Raw genomic sequence first — 20,638 nt, 5'->3', positions numbered from 1 at the left:
ATTATCCAACTTGTGGGTGAATAATTGGAGAACAAACTTTTGGGCTGAATTGTGGGATGGATTCCTGTAGTATTAAAAGAGATATTACTTCAAACTCTGGGGAAGAATGTGCAACATTATATTGACAGAGTACACATTCAAGGTAGGATGGTATAGGCAAACATTGAAACTATTCGGATCAAGGAAGAATCAAATCAAAATTCAATAACAAACTTGTGAAGAGATCACTAATACTACTATTGAGATTCAATGGTGTGCTACCATATTAGGCCAATACTATGCCCACTTGAGCTACATGATGACAATATCTACTAGTAACACGCAGAATAATGACAATTGTCCAATAAAGCTTTGTTGGATTAATAGATTGCTTTTAAAAGCAAGTGCTTTTCTTTGGACCATTTTGAACAAATGTGTCCTTACAAGAGACAGGTACATAGAAAAAAGATGAGTGGCCCAACCTGGTGTGTTCTCTGCACAAGTGCGAAAGTGATATTTCACCACTTAATGTTGTGTCCTTTCCTTGAACAGTATTGCAAGTGGTTTCTAATGAATTGAACTAGATGGGTCCAAAATATAAGAGCATTGCAAATTTCCTAAAGAGTTGGCCAAAATTGAAGTGAAAGGGCATTTGGGGTGGTTTGTTGGGATTCTTTCGATAGACTGATCAGTTGTCTCCCATAGCATATATAATCTAGTGTCATGTTGGGCATTTTGGATCTTTGGGCTAAGAAGGAAAAATTCTAGAGGAAGGAAGAGAGGTTGATTGGGAATGGCATGGAAAATTATCATAATTTAGAGGATTTTAGGGGCTACACAGGTAATAATGGATATTTTCTCAGGCAAAAAAAAGCTATATAGGATCGTAGAATTTGGTGCAAGAATAGGCTTCCTCCTGATAAGAGCATGTAGGAAAGGGCTCACAAAATTTACTGAAAGGGGAACTGAACAACACAAAAGCAATGCATTTTTACTTCGGCACACATTGATGGTGTGTAGTTGAGTCAAGAGAAGAGTAGGTTGTGTTCCTCTTCTTACTACTAGATGAAGAGGATAGAAACATGATTATCAAAATTGTTGATGAAAATGCATGGTCTAAGCAACCAATTCATGATGATTCATGAGGCTATATTTGAGCAACTGGAGAAAGTGCTAGGTGACTTCTAGATGCTCCAATTTACTCAACATATCATCTAATCTAAGTCTTGGGATGCTTTGGACAAATCAATCAAATGGATCCTAAAGTATCCATAATCTAGTGTTATGTTGGGCATTTTAGATTTTGAGGCTAAGAAGGAAAAATGCATGGGGAATGGAGGGAGGTTGATTAGTTGTATGGAAAAGAAGTATAATTTGGGGGAGTTTAGGGTTTGCATAGGCAAAAATGCAAATCATTTCAGTCTAGAAAAACTAGATAGGACATATAGTTGACCAACATGAACTCAAATAATAGATCATATTAATTGAAAACCCTCAGACAACTAAATTGGGATGTCAACCAAGAAATAGAAAATTATTAGGATGTCACAAAAGCCATCTCTAATAGGATGGCTTAGTTAAGAACAATATTCACTTCACAAAATAGATTAAAGTGTCCAATAACAACAGATAAGGTTAATGTGTCCTATAGAATTAAAGTTGAGATTGTCCAATAGTGGATAAGGTCAATGTGTCCTATAGAAAAAAGGTTGAAAAGTTATGCTTGGAAAAAAATTGTAAAACATTTTAAATTCAAAAGAAAATGACAGCATAGAAACATAAACCTCAAAAATTTGGACGATGACCTCTCTTTGAAGAGGGTTGTACACATCTTGCACATCAAGAACCATAAGCATTGACGACTGCACAAAGAAAGAAAGCTATGAAAATGATAGATGTACTGATCCTTTATTTTAATATTAGTATCATAATAACATTCAATATTGCTGTAGTCAAAATAGTTCATAACTTTATCATATATCACAACATGAAATTATAATGTTATTTAGATAACAATATATTCAAAAAGATTTCTAGGCTAAACTATACTGCATTACCTTACGATAAATGATTCTTGGTAATTAATTAATTATTCAAATTTCATTCTTATATTGCTACTCTGCTAATTGGGTTATTATAGAAAGATTCTCATTTGTTATCAAAAGAAGCTGGACAAATTTATTAAAACACAAAACAAGCATTATCATCAACACAAATTCTTGCAACGTAAGGTTTTAGAAACATTAGATACTGAATAGATGACTCTGGATCAGGAAACTTAATAATTAGACAGGATCAACAACACCCTATAAAATTTAAAGCTCCTAAAAAAATGATAAAATGAACTCTTTATGTTTCATCAAAGTGCATATCAAGACATCCCCAACATGGCTTTGTGATCTCTACGGTACCCAAATGGAGATGTAAAATAGTCAGCTCTACACAAACATAGTTACAATTATCCATAACCTAATTACAGTAAATTAAGGCTTTCACTTCATCGGCTAAAACTAATTTGAATGTAAGACCAGTCTCATCAATCAATCAGTTGATCACCTTCAATAGCACCTGAGAGGAGTGATGACTACCACGAAAGAATGCCAAATGTATGTTGATCTGCCCTAATTTGAGTAATACAAAATGTTTGGTTTAGTTTTCATGTTCACCCAATAAAGTTTGAAAATTTTCTTCAATTGTTTGCCCGAAGGTGAAAATAAAAAGATAGACTTGAAGGGTTCTAATAAGGAAAAAACCCACAAAATTCTTGTGTTAATCAGAACTAGAATTCTTGGTTTGACCAAACTCACTATGTTAAATAATGAATATCAAATCATATGATAGAAAGTATGGACAAGTAGCCTTAGTCTATAAAAAAAATCAAAATGTAATTATAAACTCAAATAAAAGAGACATGAAAAATAAACTTGACAAAAAAACACAATTCCTAGATTTCAAGAGATTGAGTTTTTCACACTTGTATTTCATCAAACATGTAACTAGAAGGTAGGCAAAATGATGAAAATTTTATGCAAATAAACTCCACAAAGTACAAATGTATTTCAGTACATTCCAAACTAGTCAAAATAGGAAAGTGAATCAAAGCTATGTAATTTTTATAAAACAATGGTATAAGTTGACCAAATTCTTCCCTAGAAAACCAAGTTCCTAGTTTGGTCTGGCCCAAATAAGGGTTTGATTTTGGTCAAGCCCAACTATGGGTTTAGATACGTTTAGACCTAAAAATAGCCTAGGTCTTGCATTCGCACTGTGGGTTTGCAAAGAACGATCTAGGAAGAGCTTTCCCAAAATTGAAGTGAAATTTGATGGGTGCCGTAGAACCTAGGTAGAACTTGAGTTGTGAATTGAGACAATGAACTTAAAATGGGATTTTCAGTGGTGTCCTTTAAGAACTACTTGTAAACAAACCATATCTAAGGAGATGTGATTGGAATTCAAGAATGGTTATCAGCAATAGTCAAAGTAGAGGATGCATCACAACTGTATATCATACAAAAAGAGACACTGGAAATTTATATTCGATACTATGGAATTATTGTGTAAGGGAATGATCAGTTGAAATCATCCAGACATATTAAAAAAATCAGATCAAGGAAGAAGCAAATCAAAATTCAAGAACAAATCTGCAAATAGATCACTAATACTAATGTTTAGATTCTCTAGTAGCTTGGTTGTTTATTCTCCTATAGATTATTAAGTGAGAAAGTAGCTTCAAGGCTTGTGTCACAGTTTATCTGAGGACGAATTTGGAGTCATCCTTGAAAATGAAATTAGTTTATCTAAGAATGCAAATGGGATTGAGAATAAGTGAGGAAACAAAACATAAGACAACTACTCCCATAAGGAATCAGTTCAAAGTTTATCAATAGTCGCAACTCTGATAGCTACTATCACCTTCACTGTCACTTTCACAAATCTAGGAGGAGTGAGCAGTGATAAAGGTATTCTGTAGAGTTGAGATCAGACTTTTCATACAAGAAAGAAAAAATTCAGCATGGCCTAAAGAAATGCTTGATGCATCAAAACCCTAGGAGGATCCATGGAGCGGAGAGATAAATGGTAAGGAACCATGTCAAATTAGGGAAAAACATTGTAAAACCTATAATCTCAATGAAATCATTAAAAGATCATGATACTGCACACAGTAGGGCATATAAAAACAAAGAAAGCTTATTAATATATTATGCAGCCACGACAAGTGTCTTACCTTAGTTAATGTGTTTGAGATGGTCCAAGGCTATTAGTAGTTGACATTTTCCAGCCTAAGCGATCTTTTTCTATTAGATTGAAAACCCAAAATCCCAAAGACCATATTAATTGCGCCAAACTAGAAAAGTATAATGCAAATACAGAGGAAATCGAGCAGAAATGATTAAACTTGCAAGAGATCATTAGGGTATTTACTTGTTTATTATGCTTATCAGAATCATTCTGGTTGAAGGCACCGACAGTTAGGGCATGATATATTGGGATAAAAAATGTGATATAAATGATGAACTTGTCATGACTTCCAATCATATCCATGATGACAACCCTTTTGCTTTGGTTGAGAACTGCCGATGGCGCGAGGGTATGATAGATCTAGGAAACATTTGTGATATAACTAAGGAACTTGTCATGACTTCCAGTCATATCCATGAGGAACCGACCTTTTGCCTCTGTTGAAATCTACAGATGATGCCCTGTTCAGAACTACGGATGATGCTCTATTAAGAATGCCTAAACTGGGTTAGGCTAATGAGCAACTAACAATCAGCCATTTTAGAAAACGTCACGAGTTTCTCTATTGTCTTTATTTAAAAGACTTAAAATAATTTAAATATAAAAAATGTTTTAAAGACAAATTTCATATTTTGTCTTTAACTAACGTCTTTAATGGTGCTAGTGTGTAGTAGTGTATATATAATACGTTAAATATTGTATCTTCAACATAATTCATTCTAACCATGATAATCCCAATATAAGCATATACGTTTTACCTTTCTCAGCCTTAGAATTGATAAGGAAAATAGATTGCACCCAAGAAACTGCCATTTTTGCACAATCAAAACACTATAATCTTTCAAAAATATACTATTTTGTTTTTCTGAAAGATGCTGCCATTGCAACTATTTTATATTATCCCATGAAATCACCAGCGAAAGACCAAGACAAAAGCTTCTCCCAGATTTTGGCAAACAAAATCTATGACTTGTAGCACATGTCTAGTAGCTACATATAAAAGGAAGACTACTCCCCTTCAGCCAAACAGACGATGCATGATTGATTTTTCAAATTGTGTTATAATTGTTGATTGTATAAGCTCTAATTTTTAGATGATAGACACTTGTATTTGATACTTAGGCTTCGGTAACACCACATATACCATCCTAATTGTCAAATGTCCAACACCTTTGCTACTTGTCCAAACCATTCATTACTTTTTGCATGGGAGATAAACATCATTTCCAATAGCCCCAGAATTGTTTTGTAGATATGTGCGAATTCAACTACACAACATCTGCAATGCCAATCAGCAAACTCCATAATAGTTTGTATGAAAAGGTTGCTTAAAAAATATGCAAGTTCTCGATATTACATAAGGCTATATAAACCTATGCATAAGTTTCATGTAAATTGTTTGGCTGAATGAAAAGTGATTGATTAATCTAAAAAGTATTTTCATTTCATCTGTAGAATATGTTGAAGAAATGGCAAATATAGATTTTGAATGAAATTTATCTGGCCTTTAGCTTCTTTGGAACCAAGTGCAAGCTTCACATCACCAGAAGTCAATATAGAGAATTGATAATACCTTTCTACTTTATTTTACTAGTTTTGTTATATTTTTGGGTTATTTCATTAAATAGAGTTAGCATTTGGATAACTTAAACATCACATACGAAGATTCATTTCAAAACTTAAAGTGTTAAATATTCAAAGTTGACTTATTTTTTTGAAGCTTAATTTTCTTCTTAATCTCTTTAGTCTGTAATGTTTGAGAGTGACAATTTCTGTCCCAAACCAATAGCAAGATAAAATTTCATATGAAGCCATTCATATAAACAGAATTTTTACATTTTCATATAAAAAAATATTCTATTCTTTTATAGTTTCCTTTGGATAGAGCCTCCTTACAATCATTCATTATTTTTTGTTTTTTAAAACCATAAGATGCTAAACCCTATTGTAATGCATCTCAAATTCATCATCATTTTCTAGTATTCAGATACAGACCTTAACCATTATTCAATCAAGCACGAGCTTAGTACTAGGTAATCTTTAAATATTATATTTAGCTGAAAACTCTTCCAGTTCCCATGTTATATGTATCATCATCCCTAGTAACTAGTCTTATGACAACATAGAGAAATCATGTACTTTTATTATTTTCCGGCATATATTTTAAGATTTATATATTACAAAACACCTTGTGCCCCAACCCTATTTATAACCAACTTTCCCAATGTATAGAAGAAACTATTAAAAAAATATTGTAAATATAGATTTTATGCAGCTGCCTAACCATAGAGCCTTTCTTATATCTTAACTGTTTTGCCCGTACTTGTGGAAGCTTTGTTTTTTGTAGACTCAAAAAAGAAGTTTAGCTTTCCAAATTGATAAAAGTAAATTGTAATATAAACATCTAATATAATTGATTAAAAATTTATAAATGTCAAAAATATTTTAAAATAAAATTAATATTTGAAAATAATATAATAAATAGATTCACTAGTGCATGGACATTCAACATAGAACGTTACGCTAAAGAGAAATTGAGGACAATAGAACATAAATATTATTAAGTTATTATTCCAGAATTCCAGAAATAACACAAACCAAACATAAAAACTCCAAAAATGAACGTAACATCATGTCCAGTCATTACATTATCACTTCTAAAAGTTTTATTGGTTATTGTCCTCCAAGCCTCTTTATTGTCTTATAAGTCTTCAGCTTCATTAATTTCACGATGTCCTAGAACTTTTCTTCAGCCTTCTCCTTCAGAGCGTCTTTCATATTCTTCTCTTTGTTTCCCACTTCCTGATCAATAGGGTGCGCATATAGACATCCCAACATATAATATAAAGCAGGAAATTAAATTGTGATTCTCAAAATATTGTTCTATAGTTCAAAACAATCAAATTAAACAAACTGGGCTAAGAAGTTAAAGAGAAGTTACAGTAGTAGACGAATATATGCTTGTGAGATTGGGTTTTATAATTGATCCCTTCTCATCCGTTATCCCTTCACTCTCATTTGGGTCATTGAGCTCTACCGCAGCTGGAGGAAGAACATTTTCCACATTTCCATTAACATGTGGATCTGCAAGACTGGTTTTCTCCTCATGGCTTTCCTCTTCATTCTTCTTCTCTTCTTCATTTGTCGCCGGTATTACTTCACACGGAAGAATACTTTTTATCAAACCCTCTTGCACTGCATCATTTGCTTCACTGGAGTCTTTAGAACCCACCATTTTCTCTTCAATTTCCTTGCCATCCAAACCGAAGATCTCACCATCTTTCTGCTCTCTTGCATTTGCTTCTGCCATAACTTCACGAAGAAAAAAAGCTCAACAACACAAAGAGAAGAATGTGGTAGAGTAATATTGTATAGGGTGAAGGTACATTTATATGCTTGGGATGGTATGGACGACGTACTTTGGGCATTCTATTGTTGGTTGCAGATGAACGACAAATTATTCATATTATCCGTTATGCAACTCTCCTAGTGGATATTAAAGATTGCTAATAGTATACTTTGCCCTAAAAATAACTTTAGCATATATGCATGGTAATGCAGCTTTAAATGTTTGGACAGGCATGGAGAATATTCTTGCAACGTTCCTCTGACAGGTTATACGACTTGGACTATATTTGGCCGCCCAAAAGAATTCTAGTCCATGCATGCTAATGCAGCCTTTAAGGTTAATAGACAATGTAACGCTCATTGTTTCCAAAATTGGGACAAATCAGTGAGAGAACTCCACTCATAAATTACAAAGAATCTAAACTGTCCCATTATCATCATTAATATGAAAACAATTTATCTATAGAATAAAATTCAATATAATCAATTTTCAAGATATTTAACATTAAATAAAATCTTGCATGGATTAAATATATATGAGTTATTAATTAATACAATTATAAGTTTCATTTCATATCTCTACATTGGCCTCATTTATGCCAACATTTCAATAATAAATATTAATTGTAATAATGCTATTGGGTTTCAGTTATTTGGTTTATAAGTTAAACTCACTACCCAATATTTTATGAGTAGTGGTTTACAAGATCTCATCTCTCACAAGAATAAATGAAAACTTTGCACTCATTGCATCTTAGTGATGGTCACAAAGGTAAATCACTCTTGTATTGTGAACCACTAGATATGAAACGTAGGTTAATGTATTTGACTTGAAAATTACATTGTTGAATCCTAGTAGCAATATCGTATTTTGACATGTTGTCCAAAATATGTCCCACTTATCAATTATTAGAAAATTAAAAGTAATTTTTAAAAGAAAGAAAGTGACATATAAAAGAATAAGAAAAATTAAAATATATAAAAAATAAGAGCCTCTCATAAAATTAAACTACGTCATTTATACTTTATCCAATAATGTGTGAGGGTTTTGAGATCCCTCACAAATATTATGGTATGGTAAGTAGTGAGATTGAGATATAGATATCCATCATCATATTTGTTGGTTTTCAAAAATTATGAGAAATGGCATTTGGAGGTGAAGAAATGATAGATAAAATAAAAAGTTGATGAAACTCTCTTTGTATAATAAAATGAGAACTTTACATAGAATAAGAGAGTTCATAAAAGCATAAAGAATGGAAGGATTTCATTAGAGTTTGTGTGTGCAAGAGGATTATTCTCTCCATGATAAATTTAAATTATCAATGCTTTCTTTGAACCCATGTTTCCCATTGAATCATTAGAGAAAAAAATGTTTTCAAAACCAATTCCACTTTAGGTACTATAATTGGGACCCAAATAAGTGATTAAGTGTATATATAAGCCTTTTGGGACTATACTTAAAATCAAACTTTAATGTACTGTCACCATGTGGTTATAGTTTAAAAAGCCACTAGTAAGGCTAAAGGAATGAAGAGGAGGTGAAGAGTGAGAAATAGAGAGATGCTAGAGTTTTAAAATCTACATTGGTAAAAAGGGAGCTTTGTGCAATGAAGATCATGTTGGACCTTCTATAGGTTCAACGATTGAAGTATTATTTTTTGGTGTAAAGTTTTTTTCTTCTATGGCATCAGGATTTTAGGTTTTGTTTTGTTGTCATGTTGACTAGCTGTAACTTATATGAGCTTGGCACTTTGGGGTTCCCAAAATGCATTTTTGTGGGATTTATCCCTATCTCATAAATTATTCACAAGGCATTCTCTCTTTTATATTCATGCTAATATTAATTTCTTGATCTATTAGAGACCCTTTAGAGTTTTGTTGATGTTTTCTCTTTGACTTCTTGTGTGTGATGGTGAGGTTTGGAACTTGTTTCTCTAGTTGGTATTTTTTATTTTATTTCAACTCTTGGATTCGATGTTACTATGGTAAGAATTGGACTTCCTTACAAATAGTGGGCTAGGTAACTTGTGTATGCCTTTTCATTGGCTACTCTAGTGGATGTCTAGAGTATTTTTAAAATCTTTTGACTCTAGGGTCGTTGTTTCTCATAGAATTTCATTTGAGCTATGATAGCTTTTCTAACTATTCATGTTATGTGCTATGAATATTTTAGCATTAGTTTCCCTGATTAAGTTTGATAGCCTAAAGAAAATTATGTTTTTTTACCTTTGGGCCTTGTCATGTCGAGTGTTTCCTACTACTTGATTATATTTATTGTTAGATCTAAGGAGCTTGTCATTCATGGTTTTTGTTTCTTTATGACCTTTTTTTTCTTAGTCTTTACTATTTTTATCTTTTTAGGATTTTTTGGATTTTACTCCTTCCTTACTTATATGATTCATAAAGAGGTCAAAATTTCTTCTATAAAGATGAGAAAGTTTCTCACGAATACTCTTTAGGTTTTATTCTCTTTCCCTCTTTCTGCCTCCTTTGTTGATCTTACTAAGGTACGAATATATGGAGGTAGAGATTTTCCTTTTAAGAGAGCTTAGAATTTTTTCTTCAAGGGTTTCACATATTATTGGTTTCTTAAACAAAGGGTTGTAATGAGGATGTATTTTCTAGTAAAAATTTTCACCCTTTTCTTTCCCTATGGAGATGGGTTCTTCTCCTATAGAGGTTGATAGTGGTTTTATCTAGGAATTTAAGACTTGTGAATGGAAAATTATTCATGATGACCACTTTTTGGTTTTGGGTTTCATTTTTAAAGCCAATTATAATCTTTAGGAGTCCTTTCTAAATCATGTGGTCCCCCTCTTTTCTTGTGTGGCTCTTTAATCTCTAAGGAACACTCTTTTTTTTGTTACCTCTATGGAATGTAGGTGTGTTACATAGTTTTTAGAGAAAATCCTTATTTGATAGTTGCAAAATGGTTTTGTTTATTGTTCAATAATATACTTTTAAGAGTTAGGTACACTAAAAATTATTTAGTTTCTCCATTGAGGGATAATCTCTCTACTCTCCAATATATTTTTATAGATTATATCATGTTACTAGTTATAAGGAAGGTTATCCAAGCCTTGATAAAATACATTTCTAACTTTGGTTGGTTAAGGGATCCTACATAAAAGACTTACCTAGTAAAACCCATGGTTTTTAATGATTTAGCTTGAGTGATCATTTTAAATATATGTGTACTATCTTGTAAGTAATCATCTAGTTATTGATGGAGCAAGTACCTTGTATGCTCTACTTTTGGGTTATTTTTTTCATTGTGTGTTAAATTATTTTTTAGAACTATATCTTTGCATTTATTTCATTTGTAGTTACAAATTATTCATAAAATCTATTTGTAAATGGTTCACCTTTGATATAAAACCTATTTTTATTTAATAAAAATATATGGATTTAGTTTTTAGTTATTCATTATTGTTCACTATCTTTATCATGTCACTAGCAAGATATTAGATATACCCAATCTCACATTATATATGTGTATCGTATAAAATAGTTATCAATATGTAAGGTAGGAATATGAAAGCAATCCAACCACTACATTAATGAAGGGGTAAGACCAAGACCTACCCCTTTAGTTAGGTTTGCTTCATATAAGAGGAAGTATCAATGAAACACCATAATACAAAATGAATGAATGACTCATATTTATTTCCCTCTCAACTCCATCTTAAGAGGGTTTAATAAATAAGATATAGAATATAAAGATGAGATGAAATGATAAAGTATTTATAAATGAAAGAGAGGAAGATAATATGTACCTTATGAAATACAAAGCTAAAAATGGGTTGTCAAATAACCTAAGAAAGGGCCAATGCCCACTTATTAGATTTTAAACTTTGCTACAAACAAAACCCATAAATTAGTTGATGATCTGTTAGGGGTGACCTGGGTAATTAGGGGAAAAATGGAGCATCATTAGTACTATATGCCCCTAATTGAAAGTGCACGATGTTGATTCTGATTTCAAAGTTTTGAAGAAAATGAAAAGAGTATCTAGTTCTACAACCTTTTCTTTGATATGAGATCTAAATCTTTCAAAATAAGGATTCTTTTTGTTTTTGGGAGGGTGGAGTGAGGGGTGCCTCATTAAAATATTTTTTAATGAATTAACATTGAATTGAAATAAAGGTAGAATACTATCAAGTAGTAGTGATAGATATAACATAAAATCAATGTAAATCTATGAATATGCTCTTGAATTTTTAATGTAATCAAGTATGTAGATGTAATAGACTTAACTTGACTTCAAAACTCTAGAAATAAAATCAAAGTGAAATCAAAAGCTTCATAAGTGAATGTGTTGGAAATCCTCCTCAGGAATGCATGTAGATGAATGTACATCTTGAAGGATGGATGTAGAAGATCCAACAATGAATCTTAAATTCAAGAAGAGAGATCTTGAATGTTGAAATGGTAGCTCTTGCATAAACTCCTTCAATAGATTGAATGCATCAATCCTTGCTCTTTAATGAAGAGATTGTAAGGAAACTTGGCAACAAAGAATATAACCGTTTCCACATAACCCATAATAGATCTGAAATAAATATGAAATTAAAATCCACATGCAAGAGAATAGACAACATACCCACAAAATTGTGACACAAGATATACCCTGGGAAGCCCTCATTGAGGGAAAAACCCAGCTTCCAAAAGAATCCATCACCATGTATTATTCAGCAAAAATACCATTGCCATACACCCATGGAAGCCTTCATAGCCATAGCCAGAACGGAGCAAACTATGTGAACAAGCATGAATCCACACATCCCATGCCATGCTTCCAAACTTCACAAATGCTCCCTTGGCTAACCTGTCAAGCCTTGTCCTACTTGACTCTTGCCACTCTTTCTCACACTTTTCAACAACTACCCTTGTGGCTGCTTATATAGTAGCAAGTCCCACAAAACCACTAAGTGGTATTACATAAACCATGTGCTAAAACCATGTGCTACCTAACCCACTGACCCCACATTTAATATTGGGCATTTAATTCTTTTCCCCAATATTAAATAGTTACATGAAATATTTTCACAATGTTACAATACAACTCATCAAGAATATTCCATGGGAATCTTTACATGTTGCACGTCCATCTAGGCACAACATTACATAATAAAATAAAATACTAAAATAAAAATATTATGCAATGTGTGCAATACCCATTATCTCAACAATCTCCCACTTGTTGTATACATTGCATAGGGTCAATCCGTAGCCACAAAAATGAACAAGGGAACAATCCCTCCCAGCACATCCACCATCATGGATCAAAATACACCAAGTGCTCCATCCTAGTACCCATGAAAAAATCAAAGTATCTAGCATCTCAAATATGAATGATCTCACCTCCTATAATACCACTGCCACTGAACATACATAGAAGCCATCCAAAGAGAAAACCACCCAACCTGTCACATTAGAAGATCATAAAATCCTATATCAACTGAAATTCCAAGCACAAAAACCTAATCCAAAGGTAATCACATGTATCCGTAGTTGTCAAAATATCCATAGCTGAAATAGCACCCACAGCAAGTGCCAAACCCATCCAACTATCCATACCTCAAAGGTATAACAAGTGAATCTCATATCACCAACATATCCAATCTATAACCTGCAATCATAAGCCTCAAGAGCAATACCTACCACATATATAGCAAGAAGCTCCCACTGCAAAAGATAATGTCAAATCTATAACCAATCCACTCAACACATCTCAAAGAAGTGAATCCATGTAGTATCAAGGACATCCACAATACATAAACTAATATCCTGCAAGAACAACTCTCATAACAAGTCTCCAATAGTCTCCCAAATTCACCACAACCAACAGAGGAAAGAGATAAAGGAATAACCATGTCATCTCTCACGTGACATACATGAGCACAAACCAGTGATCACAATCTCTAACCAATCTCAAATCTAATGTAGGCAAAACTAAACATCCAGGAAGATAACCAAGACCAAAGAAACCATGCAAATCATAACCTGTATCATGTCCTTCTACACACACCTCTAGATGTAAACTGTGTAAGTATGATCTCCTCCATAAAACCCCAACAAGAAACCTCAACAATACCCAAACCATACCATATAGCTAATCATGGATGTAAGCCTCTCACAAGAAGATCAAACTCAATAAAACCATTCCTAAACCAAGGAATAACCATTCTTAATCCAAGGAATATGCCCAATATAAAACCATCACCCAAACTCAACCAGCATAACAACATATGCACATGGAGATAACCAATGCTAAATCATCGCTCAAATGAACCCTCCCGAACTAACTCATGTACCATAGCTCAAGATCCATATCCATGAAAGACAAACATAAATATAATGCAACTGAGAGAAAATAATGGGCTATACCTCTCAAGTAGCAAACTGCCGAGTAGACCAAGAGTGGGGAATGAGAATGCTCATCAAGATACCCAAGTCTCCAACCAAGACTCATCTAAGAACAATCTCCTCTCAAGTCCATATCAGGTGACTGCCCCTCGGACTTCCTGTTGAAATCATCAACCGTCCCAACAAATACTTCTCTAATCCAAGAGAAATCAGCATCACCACTGTCTCTAAGTATCCATGAGCACCTGTAACCAATCAATCCATGCCAACTCCAAATGAAACATAGTAATATCATGAAGTATCTAGCTTATGATCAGTGTACTCAATACCAAGAAACTAAACCAAGATCAATGTCAAAGTTCCAACCATGGCCTCAGGAACATAAACATGACAACATGATCTAACCATCTCAACCAAAGAGCTAACATGCTCCACATGAACACACCATAACATGTCACAACTCTAAACGCGTATCAAGAGTATACCATGATATAATAATGAAACCATCCTCATACCAAGGATAACATGCCGAATAAAAGATATAAACCACACCTTTTCCAAGAACCCTGTGAGTCCTCAAGATGCAATCATCTCCACACACCATGAAGAAAACCATCTCCACATACCAGGAAGAACCATCTCTATAAACCATGAAGATAACCAAGAACTCCATGAGTCCTCAAGATCTAACCATCTTCAAACACCATGAAGATAACAAGTGCACCATGCAAATGTCAATGAGGCTTTTGTAGCAACAAGATCTAAGACAAACCTCCAACATCTGCAAACACTCAATAAATATATCAATGCCAACAAATCCCACTCAACCGTGGTACCAAGTCACCTATGGCATCATAAAATCCATCCTCTCCAAACCAAGAAGATATAAACCAAACCAGGAACTAATCCTGCACTGTCACCCCATCACTGTCACCAGCTCCCACTAAACTGTGTATCCAAGCTATCCATGACATAATGATGAAAAAAACCATCCTCTAACCATGAGAATCAACGAAGGCATCAAACCATCAAAGAACTCAAAGTGCACATCATGAGCTCCTCAAAAGAAACCAAATAACCATGATCCTCTACCAAGAAGATATACCACCATAACCAAATCAAAAAATCCAAGCTAATGAACATCAAGGATGTACCTGTATAACCAATCATGTCATGCCAAAATCTATGACACCATGATCACATCCATGAACCGAGCATCTAGTTCTCAATAGTGTCCAACCTGCCAGCATAGTCAACCACAATCCTCCACCATGATTGTACCTGGTAACAACATCTCATCCCTTCTACATGAAGAAAATAGTAAATCATGTGACTTAAGGGATAGAAAACCCAAATCCAAGCCACCAATCTGAATATGCATCAATAATAAAAGATCAATGGGCAAAGACAACCCATAACCAAGCCATAAATGCAACCTGTAAGTATAGACCGCTTACAACACTGCACAACTTGTAGATCCAACAAGTCATCATGCATATCCAAATCCAAACACTGATAACCATATCATCATGAGACCAATCTGAAATATGAACTGAGTATACAATGACATCAAAACTTAAATCTCCAATGCCATAAACTCACAATGTTACCATAGTCAAAATATACCTATAAACTATTCAGATCAATATATCAATAAATAAATCATGCCAAACCTGCACCAAATCTAAACCAATGTGTAGAGCTCTCCAAGAGCTTTCCGTTGACTACTCGAAGTCCAAAATCCGACTCCGTATGCCCAAGTTATGCCCCAATTCGTGCTCAAAATAAACAACATCTGACTTTAGGGCTCTTAAAACCTGAAATTTTTTTAAAACCATAGAACCAAACCTACACCATCTTGTAGTGCTCTGAATTAGCTTTCCAACGCTTATAAGAACTCTTAAATCTGATATTCGAAGAGAAAGTTATGGCCATTTTACTGAGACAGTCTTTTTACCATTTTCAGTACGATTTTTCATTTTTAATTTTTTTCAGTGACAAAAATTCCGACGGGATTAAATTTGACGGCCATCATGGGCTGAAACCAAAAAACTCTTCCATTTCCTCTGAACATGGCCAAACTAGGGCATATTATATATCAAATTTTATGGAAATGTCGACCCAGATCCAATGGTGAGGTCTGTTTTTACCCAGGAGGTCATTTCTGCAAGCTACCCCCCAAAACCCTCATTTAAATGAAACATCCGAAAAAATATTTTTGTCCAACAATTTCACATGCCCAAAATATTTTAGCATCCCATCATAACAGCAAATCCAAAACCCTCAAATCTGCAATAAATCATTCATATATCTTGCCCTTTCTTTTATCCTCTCATGCATTCTCATGGATTCAATCTAGGGTTACAACAACACAACCATAGCTTTGATACCAATTGTAAGGAAACTTGAGAACAAAGAATATAACCGTTTCCACATAACCCATAATAGATCTAAAATAAATATGAAATTAAAATCCACATGCAAGAGAATAGACAACATACCCACAAAATTGTGACACAAGATATACCCTGGGAAACCCTCATTGAGGGAAAACCCAGCTTCCAAAAGCATCCATCACCATGTATTATTCAGCAAAAATACCATTGCCATACACCCATGGAAGCCTTCATAGCCATAGCCACAACTGAGAAAACTATGTGAACAAGCATGAATCCACACATCCCATGCCATGCTTCCAAACTTCACAAATGCTCCCTTGGCTAACCTGTCAAGCCTTGTCCTGCTCGACTCTTGCCACTCTTCCTCACACTTTTCAACAACTACCCTTGTGGCTGCTTATATAGTAGCAAGTCCCACAAAACCACTAAGTGGTATTACATAAACCATGTGCTAAAACCATGTGCTACCTAACCCACTGACCCCACATTTAATATTGGGAATTTAATTCTTTTCACCAATATTAAATAGTTACATGAAATATTTTCACAATGTTACAATACAACTCATCAAGAATATTCCATGGGAATCTTTACATGTTGTACATCCATCTAGGCACAACATTACATAATAAAATAAAATACTAAAATAACAATATTATGCAATGTGTGCAATACCCATTATCTCAACAGAGATAACATGAATGACCTAAATTCTTGAAGAATACTTGAGAACTTGAGAGCTTGAGTTTGTTACTTCTTGAGCACTTGATGATGGGGTATGACAAATGGAGAAAAATAAATTGAAGGGTTAACATGGATTTCATAATTTACTAATGCTCACAAGTTAACTTGTCTAAGAATTAAAACCTCAAACGTACAACTGAATGCCAAACCTAAAGAGGAAACCCAAAATAGGTTCCCATCAGGGGTGCACTACACCCATAATTGTCTCATCTAGGTATATGGCACCCCTTATTCGTCAAGGGCACACTGGACCTTTAATAACTAGTTCATGGGACCTTTGGGATCCTCTAGAGATCCAAAATAGTTCTTAGATCTCCAAAATTAAGTGTAGAATCTAAGATATAGGTGTTACAGTGCAAGTAGTATATTCCAAGTGGATAGGTGAAGGAAAGAGAGGACCTAAAAGGATAGATCATTCCTTGAGATTAATTATGTTAAGATAGAAGCTTTAAAGATAATATCTTAGGTTTTACAACAATTCTACCCAGGAGGAAAGGCAAAAAAAGGGAAGAAGAATGAAAGATGTAAGGATATTGATGATCTTTTATTCAATATGTTCTAAACCTTAATTAAATTAGATTGCATCTAATTTAATACATGGTACATTTGGCACCCACTCTAGTGAAAGTTGTGATCAACCCACACTTGCATTAGAGTATAGAGAAGAAGATGTCAAGTGTCCAACAAATCACCATGACATAGGACATCACTTAGTCAAAGAGAACAAGGCACCAAGACCAAGTTTAATAACTCCACATTCTTGAACAAGGGTGCAAAGGAAAAAAAAATAAGAAAAAAAAAAAAACTTGACAAAGGGGTCGGTACTAAAAAATCTCAAACAAACCAATGAAAGAGACCTCAGCTAAAGAAAAATATCACCCATCAATATCATATTTGGAAAGCCATTATAGGAGCATAAGTGAATGTGTGTAAGAAATTCTAGAGAATGATCATTAATAACATAGCTTCAAAATCTCTCTCTACTAGCATGAAAGAAAAAGATAGATAAGAAAGCAAGAATGATTACCTCACTTGGTAAAGTGTCTTCCCCACTATGAATCACCAAGAGAGCTTCCGCAAATGATAGCATTGAATGGTCAAATAGAGTGGTAATCTTCTAGTCACCATACCAAAGTTCCATCTATAAATCAACATTTATTACATCACTATGACATTGTATTATGAAAATGTGTTACCTGGGTATGGGACTTAGGATTTTATTCTTGAATGTGTTACTTATATTGTGAATTCACAAGTTGTTATGTGTTACTTAATTATAAGATTTAAATATATGTGTCTATATGCATTACCCATGAATGAAATTTAGTAAGTTTATTTTCATTTCTCAAAATGAGATTTATCATATGTGTCTATGTATGGAAAAGAGAGATGAAGTAATGATGCATACATTTTAGAATGACTTAGAAAGGATACCTATCATCTAGGAATAAAGTACTCTAAGCCATGCTCAAAATATCCATTTGATACCCCATGAGAATAGAAATGATGTATAAGGAGGGTGTATATATGGTCCCTTCATTATCATGTTTAGTTATTAAAGATGAGAATAGAGAAAAAAAGGGATGCCTACTTAAAGTATCTATAAGATATCCTTAAATGAACAATCCAAACAAGGTTCATAGCGAAGAGCCTTAACTCTTTCAATCTAAGAACATACACAAATTGTGAAAAGGATATATCGCTTATAGAAAGAGGATCCTCAAAAGGGAGAACTCTTAATGACAAGACATCTACCTAAGATGATTTCTTCATTATGATAACATCTCCAAGAATAAGAGAAGAAGAACAAAAGTGCACCTAGTCAACCCACTATATATAGGTAAAATAGGGATCTTTCGATGAAGAATGATAATCTCCAAGCAAAGGAAAGTGTGCATAATGGACATATCTTTACTTGATAAAGAAGAGATGATGAATTAGGACATTCACCTCTTGAAAAAGAGATAACATACAAGTATTTTCCCCCCTAAGCATGAGACAAGAAAAAGAGATCTAGGGTCGATTATATAGAAACATATTGATGGAAATAAATATTAGTCATAAGAAAAACCTATAGTAATGCACAAAACACAAACATCCCATAGGAAACAAAGAGGATATAATGCTACATCATAGAGGGGATAAATGAAACATGATAGGATCATCAATTCTAACATAAGAAAAGATATGACAGATGATGTAAACTAGAGATGATCACTGAATGATAAACACTAAAAGATAAGATATGAAAAGAAACTTATTATGCAAAAACCACATCCATGCATGTAACTAAGAAAATCGTACAAACAAATAAGAATTCTACATAAAATAATACATATATATATATATATATATATATATATATATATATATATATATATATATATATATATATATGGGATAAAGAGTTGAAAGGACATTATGCCTATATAGTTATCATCAAAGAAACAATACAGGGATAAGAAATTGTAGATAAAACATAGAAATAAAGTCCAATATACAACCCAAATGATATATCCCTTATAATAGCATAATAAGTCATAAGGGAGATTTGATACATTAGATAAGGGAAGAAGTAAAAATTATGTCTCCTTAAGGGGTTTCAATTTGCACTAACATGTAATTCAAGAAAGTCAATGAAAGAAAATATGTCATTGTATAAATGGAAAAGAAGTTAGCAAAGGGAGAGAATGGGTCCAATGACAGACATAGAAAGAGAAATAGGGCCCTGGTCCCCCAAGTAAAGATTCAAGGTAAATGATTATTATGTTACTGACAAAGTAGGAAAATGAATCCCCAAAAGATAGGCTATCAATATCACAAACCTAGGAGAAACATAGTAGGGATATAAATGCATCAATGAAAATGATCATAAAAAATATACTATTCATCATTGCAAACAACATGAAACATAATGTAAGTGATGAATTGATAAAACATTAAAAATCAAGATATCTTATATGTAATTAAATTGATATGTAAAGAGAATGAATCAACATGTGTATACTCATCAAATAAAGGATTTGAATACACAAAGTCAAGGATATATGATGTTGATGTGAAGTCCAGTGTGTCTCAATCATCAAGAGTCTCGAAGCCACTTATAGGGTTGATATGAATAGAATATTTATGTGATAATGTTGAATAAAGGAAAGGAAGGTCATAACAATTATCATGTTCAACAAGACAAATTTATTTGAGATGTATTTTGATAGGAACAAGAACAAGAATAAAGGGTGTAGTCTTCTACAACTAATGAAATCTAAGGAGAAGGACAAACAAAACTCATGAAGGCCCTATGCATAGAAGGAATACCAATGAAATACATAGAAAAAGGTTTATCAATAGACTAAATAACCATTTTATCATCAAAAAATGTCTCATAAGTAAGATATTAATCTGTATGATATCTACATCCTAAGTAGTATAGAATCATCTAAGGAGGGAAGAAAACACACATTAGAGGAGGAAAAATCATGAGTCAGATAAGTATCAAGAAGGGAAAAATATTCAATATTTCTATCTAAGGGCTCATCTCAAATAGTATTGCTATCAAA

At 33.3% G+C, this 20,638-nt stretch overlaps 1 pseudogene; it reads right to left on the bottom strand.

The window, feature by feature from the left end:
- Positions 1-6,954: 6,954 nt before the first annotated feature.
- Positions 6,955-20,638, bottom strand: part of LOC149545211 (subtilisin-like protease SBT1.7) — a 54,694-nt pseudogene continuing 41,010 nt past the window's right edge.

The sequence above is a fragment of the Cupressus sempervirens genome, chromosome 7, assembly GCF_028749045.1.
Source record: "Cupressus sempervirens isolate cs-2001-9-10 chromosome 7, ASM2874904v1, whole genome shotgun sequence".
Taxonomy (NCBI): domain Eukaryota; kingdom Viridiplantae; phylum Streptophyta; class Pinopsida; order Cupressales; family Cupressaceae; genus Cupressus; species Cupressus sempervirens.
This window is presented reverse-complemented; position numbering and strand designations above follow the sequence as displayed.